Source organism: Pseudophryne corroboree, chromosome 4, assembly GCF_028390025.1.
Source record: "Pseudophryne corroboree isolate aPseCor3 chromosome 4, aPseCor3.hap2, whole genome shotgun sequence".
NCBI lineage: Eukaryota > Metazoa > Chordata > Amphibia > Anura > Myobatrachidae > Pseudophryne > Pseudophryne corroboree.
In genome coordinates this window covers 679,815,499-679,824,811 of record NC_086447.1, presented here as the reverse complement: position 1 = coordinate 679,824,811, position 9,313 = coordinate 679,815,499, and the positions used below count along the sequence as shown (strand labels likewise).

General features: G+C 44.2%; 1 pseudogene; it reads left to right on the top strand.

The window, feature by feature from the left end:
* The first annotated feature begins 295 nt into the window (after window positions 1-295).
* On the top strand, window positions 296-415 carry LOC134912404 (5S ribosomal RNA; annotated as a pseudogene).
* The last annotated feature ends 8,898 nt before the right edge of the window (window positions 416-9,313 follow it).

Sequence of the window (9,313 nt, the reverse complement as noted above, 5' to 3'; positions counted from 1 at the left end):
AAACATAATTCCAATCCTGAGGAGTTAACAAGGCAATTGAACATGTCACGCTAGGAGAAAGAGACGATGACCTTGTGAATAAACTGTCAAGACGTGAAATGTACTGGATCTTTCAACTTCAAACTCTGTATCCTTTAGGTCTTAATGAAGGATACGAAATTGCACCATTTCTGTGAGGTGCAGTATTCCTCGCTTCTATTATTATTTTCTCTACAGTCTATAGCTCACGTAAATTATGTATAATTCACATTTCTTAAATAAAGTAGTTTTAACAACTGGTTTAGTGTCATGATGTCTATACAGTCAAACCACACTGGTAAACGCCCAATCTCGTTTGATCTTGGAAGCTAAGCAGTGTTGGGCTGGATCAGTACCAGGGAGGGAGACTACCTGGGAAGTTTCGGTACTGTAAGTGAACTAGAGGCTTAAAAAAATCAATTATTATTTAATATATGTCATCTATCACCTGTATATGCAATGTAGATTATAATCTGCACTCACTAAGCACTTCGCACCTTCTTTTTTATTAGTACTAAAGTATATATTAATATATATTAATAATTTTATTTTCACTGGTTCTGGATTTCCTTTTAGATTAAACAATATAAATATAAAAATAACAATATATAATCCTAAGTATATAAAAAGCACAATTCATATAATTAACCCTTTGTAATTATTGTAAGCACACTAAATAACAACCACAACACTTGTATATTCTGATTTCCTTTTTATTTATTATCTATGCCAAGGGAGCTGTTAATTGATGGAATATAAGACACCTATTTCAGCAAGAGATAGGTCTGCAGCTTCATGAAAATGGCCGCTGTCACCTCCTCTAAATAGAAGGAAGGAGGAGAAAGCATACAGGAAGCTGCCTGCGTTCCGGGATGCGGTTCACCAAGGCCTGGACCACAGAGAACATACTACACAGGCATCCAGCGCATGCGGAATCAAGAACCGGAAGTGGGGCGGAAGTTGGACACCGGCGCAACATCAGACGGACTTTACCGGAAGTGTGGTGGAAGCGCCATACTCACGATATGTGGAACTAAAACTAGACTTTCAAGCACTCGTTTTCCATATATTTAAGAATGGACATAGTACTTACTCCTTACATATTTCCCATAATACTCCCATAGGTTTATCCTTTTTTCTTTGGCCCACAGTTACTTAAGAGATATGACAAACAGGAAGTGATGTCACAACCAATTAACTAATATGAGAGGTATAAATTTGAGTCCAGTCCCAGCATTAGATCACCCCTTGATGAAGTCCTGAATGGATGAAATGCGTTGGGTTCCCTCACTGACCTCCATTCTATCTGAGATAAGTTTGACCGCCTAGGTTTTTAATCCACTCTGTTTTTCTGACCTTATGTATTTTTTGTTATTTATAAATTAAAATTGTATTTTTTTATCAGTTTTATCATGTCCAGATCTCTGCATTTTATACTCTTTTAGAAATTATATAGTCTTATAAATTGTTATACCTTTTTATCATATTTATAGAAACCTATATCTATTAAAGCGCCTTGAGTCCTATTGGAGAAAGAGCGCTATATAAATAACATTATTATTATTATAATTATTGAACATCACTAGTCGCCGCACCCCTATCTCCTCTTTTCCAATATACATATATATATATATATTTATTTATGTAAGACATCGCACAAGCAGCGGCACTCGGAGACTATTCCAGTGAATAGTTGTAAACAAGTGCAGTTTAATTCATCACATCAAAATGCAGCCAACGTTTCGGGGCACTAACGCCCCTTTGTCAAGGTGAAGCAAAAGTATTAACAGTGCATACAAACAGTGGGGGTCATTCCGAGTTGGTCGCTCGGTAAAAATCTTCGCATCGCAGCGATTTTCCGCTTAATGCGCATGCGCAATGTCCGCACTGCGACTGCGCCAAGTAAATTTGCTATGCAGTTAGGATTTTTACTCACGGCTTTTTCATCGTTCTGGCGATCGTAATGTGATTGACAGGAAATGGGTGTTACTGGGCGGAAACAGGCCGTTTTATGGGCGTGTGGGAAAAAACGCTACCGTTTCCGGAAAAAACGCAGGAGTGGCCGGAGAAACGGAGGAGTGTCTGGGCGAACGCTGGGTGTGTTTGTGACGTCAAACCAGGAACGACAAGCAGTGAAATGATCGCAGATGCCGAGTAAGTCTGAAGCTACTCAGAAACTGCTACGAGGTGTGTAATCGCAATATTGCGAATACATCGGTCGCAATTTTAAGATGCTCAGATTCACTCCCAGTAGGCGGCGGCTTAGCATGAGCAAATCTGCTAAAATCCGCTTGCGAGGGAACAACTCGGAATGTCCCCCAGTACCTTTATAAGTGAGGAGACCCGCCGACGGGAATGACAACGGAGCCCGGAGACAGCAGTTACTTCTGCGACGGCTCCAGTGCACAGTGTAGTGATGTAAGAGCGCTGGACATGTGACCACGCGCTGTGCCATTGGTTCCCCGGGTATCCTAGAAACCCATTCGAAAACAGATGATGTGTCACACCGCGTCCATAATCTCCATGGCAACCAGGATTCGTCCAGGGGACCTGGAGTCAGGCAGCCACTGTCTTGCGCTTTAAAAACAAAACAAACATATATTAGACACGAGCACGTTGTAAATTCATATATAAATTAAATACAGCAGCATACAACCTAATGTACACTCTAATATATGCAGCATCGTAGTACAGAATAGCGCTATTCCTGTGAAGGTCCTAAGGATTCCAGTCAGGCCCCGTTGCAAATGGACTGAATATTGACTATAATTTCTATATTTCTATGTATCTATTGGAAGGTCATGTCTACTTAAATACTGATGTGTTAATAAAAAAAAAACAGTGTAACTATTATATCACAAGCCCCTTCTATAGATACACTATAAAAAGATAACTCCCCAAGATACTATGATATAAACCACTATGTTCCAAAATACAAGGATATAACTACTTACTGGGTTAGTTCTGCCTAAAATCCATTCCACTGCATATATATATATATATATATATATATATATATACATACAGAATGTGGTCCGGCTCTCCCTTAGGTGGTCTATGCGCCGGGTGCCCGAACGAGGAGATAGCAACAGCAGGAGATAGAAGGTACGGCACTCCAAGCGACTTGAATAAAAAACTCTTACACCAGCATGAAGTTTAGACAACGTTTCAGGGCTTTTATTCAGCCCTAGCTGACCTGACGAAAGGGCTAGAATAAAAGCCCTGAAACGTTGTCTAAACTTCATGCTGGTGTAAGAGTTTTTTATTCAAGTCGCTTGGAGTGCCGTACCTTCTATCTCCTGCTATATATATATATATATATATATATATAAAGATAAGGATTGGACCGGCACTCCCGCAAATGGTGCAGCTGCCCTGGTGCCCTCTGAAGAAAATCCAATTACAAACGCATAGAAAAAATCAGCGGCACTCAGAGACTGTTTAAATGGTCAAAAAATATTCTATTAAAGATTACTGCAAAAAATTCCTTTTTGCAGTAATCTTTAATAGAATATTTTTTGACCATTTAAACAGTCTCTGAGTGCCGCTGATTTTTTCTATGCGTTTATATATATATATATATATGCGTATATATATATATATATATATATATACTGTATATATCTATATATATCTATATGTGTGGATATATATATATATATATATATATATATGTACTGTTGTGTTCACCTTGACAAAGGGGTGGTAGCACCCCGAAACGTTGGATCTTTTTTGCACTATCATGGAATAAATACCGTTTGTTTGGAAACCCCATGAGTTATTTCCCTGAGTGCCGCTGCATGCTAGGAGCCGTGACGTGTATATATATATATATATGTATATATAAAAACAGTAGTGATATGCAGCGGCGCTCAGAGAAAAAAACATGTACACAAGCCTGTGTTTTGCCAAAACACAGGCTTGAAATGTTGGCAAAACACAGGCTTGTGTACATGTAGTTTTTTCTTTGAGTGCCGCCGCATATCATTATTGTTATACAGAGGGACACCTATGCCTTTTCAGCGGAGGGCAACGGGGCAAGTACTGCTGCTTTGTAGAGAGTGCCGTTCATACAGATTGTTACATATACTGTATATATATATATATATATATATATAATGAGAAAAATTTATATAAAAAAAGAATTTCAACAGGATAATGACCCGAAGCATACTGCTAAAGCAACACTTGAGTGGTTTAAGAGGAAACATTTAAATGTGTTGGAATGGCCTAGTCAAAGACCAGATCTCAATCCATTTGAGAATTTGTGGTCAGACTTGAAGATTGCTGTTCACAAGCGGAAACCATCCAACATGAAGGAGCTATAGCAGTTTTGCCTTGAGGGATGGGCAAAAATCCCAGTGGCAAGATGTGGCAAGCTCATAGAGACTTATCCAAAGCGACTTGCAGCTGTAATTGCCGCAAAAGGTGGCTCTACAAAGTACTGACTTTAGGGTGGTGAATAGTTATGCACGCTGAAGTTTTCTGTAATTTTGTCCTATTTGTTATTTGCTGCACTAAAAAAAAAAAAAAAAAAATCTTTAAAGTTGTAGCCATGCTATGTGAATGGAATGATGCAAACCTTCAAACAATCCATTTTAATTCCAGGTTGTGAGGCAACAAAACATGAAAAATGCAAAGGGGGTGAATACTTTAGCAAGGCAGGAGCATCAGGTAGAAACCTATTTAGGCGATAAGAACACACATGCACACCCTTCCATACAAGAGGGAAGAGGTTTAGTGATTGTCAAGATCCTCAAATCAGGTGCGTCAGGGTGGGACCCCTGTGGATACCTGTGGACATAAGAGAAATCACATTATCAACGGTAAGTTCTTACCATTACGTCTATTTCTCTGGCTGGGTCCACAGGATTATCCACAGGATAACATTGGGATTCCCAAAGCCAGTTTTAGTGGTGGGGACGCTCCTGATTACACAGGAGGACCTTTCGCCCGAAGTCTGCGTCATGAGAGACAAAAGTATCCAAGGCATAATGTCTAATGAATGTGTTTATGGAAGACTATGTGGCTGCCTTACAAATCTGTTGTGCTGAAACACCCTGTTGTGCTGCCCATGAAGGACCTACCTTACGTGTAGAGTGAGCAGAGACATTAGCCGGAGTAGGGAGATCTGCATGAGAATAAGCTTCTGATATTAGCATTCGGAGCCATCTTGCCAGCATCTGTTTACTAGCAAGCCATCCTCTTCTATGAAATCCGTAGAGAATGAAGAGAGAATCTGTTTTCCTGATGGCACTAGTACGATCTATGTAGATTCTTAAAGCTCGGACTACGTCCAGCAACGCTTCTCCCACAGAAAGTCCCGATACCTGAAAAGCTGGGACTACAATCTCTTCGTTAAGGTGAAACTTTGAAACCACCTTACGAAGATAACCAGATCTAGTTCTGAGAACTGCTCTGTCTGGAAAAAAACTTAGGAAAGGAGACTTACACGATAACGCTCCTAAATCTGACACTCTTCTGGCTGACGCCATTGCCAGTAGAAAAAGTACTTTAGCCGTTACCCATTTAAGATCTGCTCTCTTAAGTGGTTCAAACGGAGGTCCCTGGAGGAACTTAAGAACTAAATTCAAATCCTAGGGAGCTGCAGGAGGAACAAATGGAGGTTGAATATGTACAACTCCCTGAACGAAAGTACGTACATCCTGTAAATCAGCAATCTTTCGCTGAAACCATACAGTTAACGCTGATACTTGAACTCTCAAGGAAGCTACTTTCAAACCTTTATCCAATCCTGCTTGAAGGAAATCCAAAATCCAGGATACTTTAAAAGATCTTGGATTCAAACTTTTTTCATTACACCAATGAATATAGGCTTGCCATATTCTATGATACACACGAGCTGAAGAAGGCTTTCTTGCTCTGAGCATAGTTTGGATTACTTGTTTTGAAAATCCTCTAGCTTCTAAGATAGAGGTTTCAACAGCCACGCCGTCAAAGACAGACGATCCAGATGGCTGTGCCAACAAGGACTCTGCATTAGCAGATCTGGACGTTGAGGGAGCAGTATCGGTGCTTCCACGGACATTCTCAGTAGATCTGTGTACCAATGCCTTCTTGGCCAAGCTGGAGCTATTAGAATTATTGCTCCCTTTGCTTGCTTTATTTTTCTCACTACTCTGGGTAACAGAGATATTGGAGGGAACAGATATGTGTTAGGGTCTCCTGCCCTGTGCTGCCACGTCGTCATGGCAACCGGGAGACAAGTGCTAGTGAAGTAACCTGAGCGCAGCTGATACTCCGGTTCGGGTCTTTTGCTGTGCAGTGGTTATAGGCTCTGTGCACGGCAGGGGATCCGGTGCTGGTTTTTGTGCTCACAGTCTGTGAGGTCTGAGTGGGGCGTGGACAGCACCTGCTTTATAAGGCCTCTTTTCAGGGTAAGCAGATGCTGCTGAATCTTTGTTGGTTAGTCAGTTCATGAAAGTTAGCCAGTACTGTGTAGCTTTGTATTTGTTTGTTGCTTACTGCAAATAGGCCTGGGGATTTGGTATTACACTCTGCCAGTCCAGACCTAGCAGTAAGACTGGAGTCAGTCGTTTGGCTTGCTGGGGTTCTGTTACTACTCTGTGAACTTAGCAAGTTTGCGGCTGTATTCTAAGACTTGCCTGTCTAATCCTGTCTCACTGTGCTAGGTGTCAGGGGTCAGTTTAGTGGCAGTAAGCTAAAACCTGTGCACTGCAAGTGAGAAATAGGATTGTGGAGACTCTCCTTGTGTCTATCATTCCATCTCTGACCAAGGAGTTTGCTGCCACACCCGTTGGTAACCCTTTAGGGTTTTGCTGTTGCCCTTAGCAACAGCATTTCGGGTTCTCTACGTATTAAAACACAACATCTTGCTTTTTCCATCTGTGCAGTTCTAATACAAGGGAGATACCCAGTTCCAGTGGCGGATCCAGGGGGGGGGGCACTCGGGCCCGTGCCCCCCCTGTCATTTGTGGCTTGCCCCCCCCCGTCCCCCGCCCCCCCCCCCGCGCGGCGGCGGCGCTGCACAGGGAGATGACGGGCGCCCGCTGAGATTGTGTTACCAGCGGGCGCCCGTCTCCCTGCACAGCGGTAGCCGGAGGCAGGAGCTCAGTACTGAGCTCCGGCTTCCGGCGCTGTCACTGCGCCGTGCGCTATGGGAGAGACGTCAGTCATGACGTCTCTCTCATAGTACTGAGGAGAGGACGCCAGCCAGAAGGAGGACTGCAGCGGTGCGGGAACGGGGCTCGGTAAGTATTATGTTTTTTTCTTCCTTAATGCAGTGGGGGCATCTCCTGGGGGAAACTACGGGGGGACATTACTACTGGGGGGGGCACCAACAAGGGGCATTACTACTGGGGGGGCATCAACAAGGGGCATTACTACTGAGGGGGGGCATTACTACTGGGGGCATTATAACTGGGGGCATCACTACTGGGGGGGCAGCTACTGGGGGCATTATTACTGGGGGGGCAGCTACTGGGGGCATTATTACTGGGGGGCACCTACAGGGGGCATTACTACTTGGGGGCTAAACTACAGGGGGAGCCAAACTACTGGGGGCATAACTACAAGGGCCAAACTATTGGGGGCATTACTACTGGAGGCTATACTATAAGGGGGGCATAACTACAGGGGCTAAACTGCAATGGGGCAAACTACAGGGGGGCATTACTACTGGTGGCTAAACTATAAGGGAGGCATAACTACAGGGGCTAAACTACAATGGGGCAAACTATAGGGGGGCATTACTACTGGTGGCTAAACTACTGGGGTCATAACTGCAGGGGCATTACCACTGGGGGCATAATGACTGGGGGCATTACTACAGGCAACATTACTACTGGGGGCAATACGGGCACTGCATAAGGGACACCACTACTATGGGGTCTATATAAGGGGCACTACCAGTACAGTGGACATTGCATAATGAGCGCTACAACTGTGGGCATTGTATAAGAAGCGCCACCTCACATGCACCGAAGCCGCACGCAAATGTACTTGCCCCTTCCATGGTGCCCCCCCTATCATTTTCTTCTGGATCCGCCCCTGCCCAGTTCCTTAGCCTCTGGGCTTCTCTGTTCACTTTGTGTGTGTTTTGTTGCCCTATTACCTTCTGTGTACGTTATGTCATATTCCCCAGTTTGTCTGTGAGTCCATTTGTTTTGCATAACAGTTCAGACACCAGTACATTCCTGCAGACACTGGAGTGCATAACAGTTCTGACACCAGTACTTTCCTGCAGGCACTGGTGTGCATAACATATTCAGCAGCCTAATACTCCTGTTGAAATTTTGTGGGAATATGGAGCATACCCCTCAAAATACGTTGCAACAGGTGGTCGATCAGGTGCAGGTCCTGACTCGACAATTTAATGATTTGTCCATTAAAATGCACACCTCCCAGGCTGCTGGCGGAGCTCCCGCAGCAGCAGCACCTGCAGGGGTTAAGGAGCCGAAAGTAAATCTCCCGGATCGTTTTTCTGGAGATCGCTCGCAGTTCTTTTGTTTCAAGGAGAGCTGCAAGCTATACTTCCGGCTTAGGCCTCAGTCTTCTGGGTCGGAGATTCAGCGGGTGGGCATAGTGATTTCCTTGCTACAAGGAGACCCACAGGTCTGGGCATATGGGTTGCAGCCTGACTGTCCGTCGCTTAAAAGTGTTGATGCTTTTTTTACGGCACTGGGCATGTTGTATGATGACCCTGACAAGACGGCCTCAGCCGAGGCTCAGATTTCGATCCTTAAGCAAGGGCGAAGGCCAGTTGAGGTTTACTGTACGGAGTTTCGGAGGTTGGCCCATGATACCCAGTGGAATGACCCAGCCCTGAGACACCAGTACCGAAGAGGTCTTTCTAACCAGATAAAGGACCAACTGGTACAATATCCCTTGCCTGATAGCTTGGATCAGCTCATGCAGTTATCCATCCGGGTGGATAGACGGCTGAGAGAGCGTAGGCTTGAAAGGGAGACTGAGATTTCCTTCCTTCCCAAGGGAACCTCAGACTCCGAGGAATTTTCTGAGGAGCCTATGCAGATTGGGGCTACCCGCCTCTCCTCGCGTGAGAAGACGCGGAGGAGACAGCAGGGGTTGTGTTTGTACTGTGGGAATAAAGGTCATGTGGTAGTATCATGCCCAGAAAAGCCGGAAAACTTCAGGGCCTGAGGGTGATGGGAAATATCCTGTCAGGCCAGAAGTCAGAATTTCCCAAGAAGACTTTTATCATTCCGGTGACCTTGAAGATCCTCGGTCAAACTGTCAAGACTGAGGCCTTTGTGGACAGTGGGGCTGACGGGGTTTTTATGGACCGCCAATT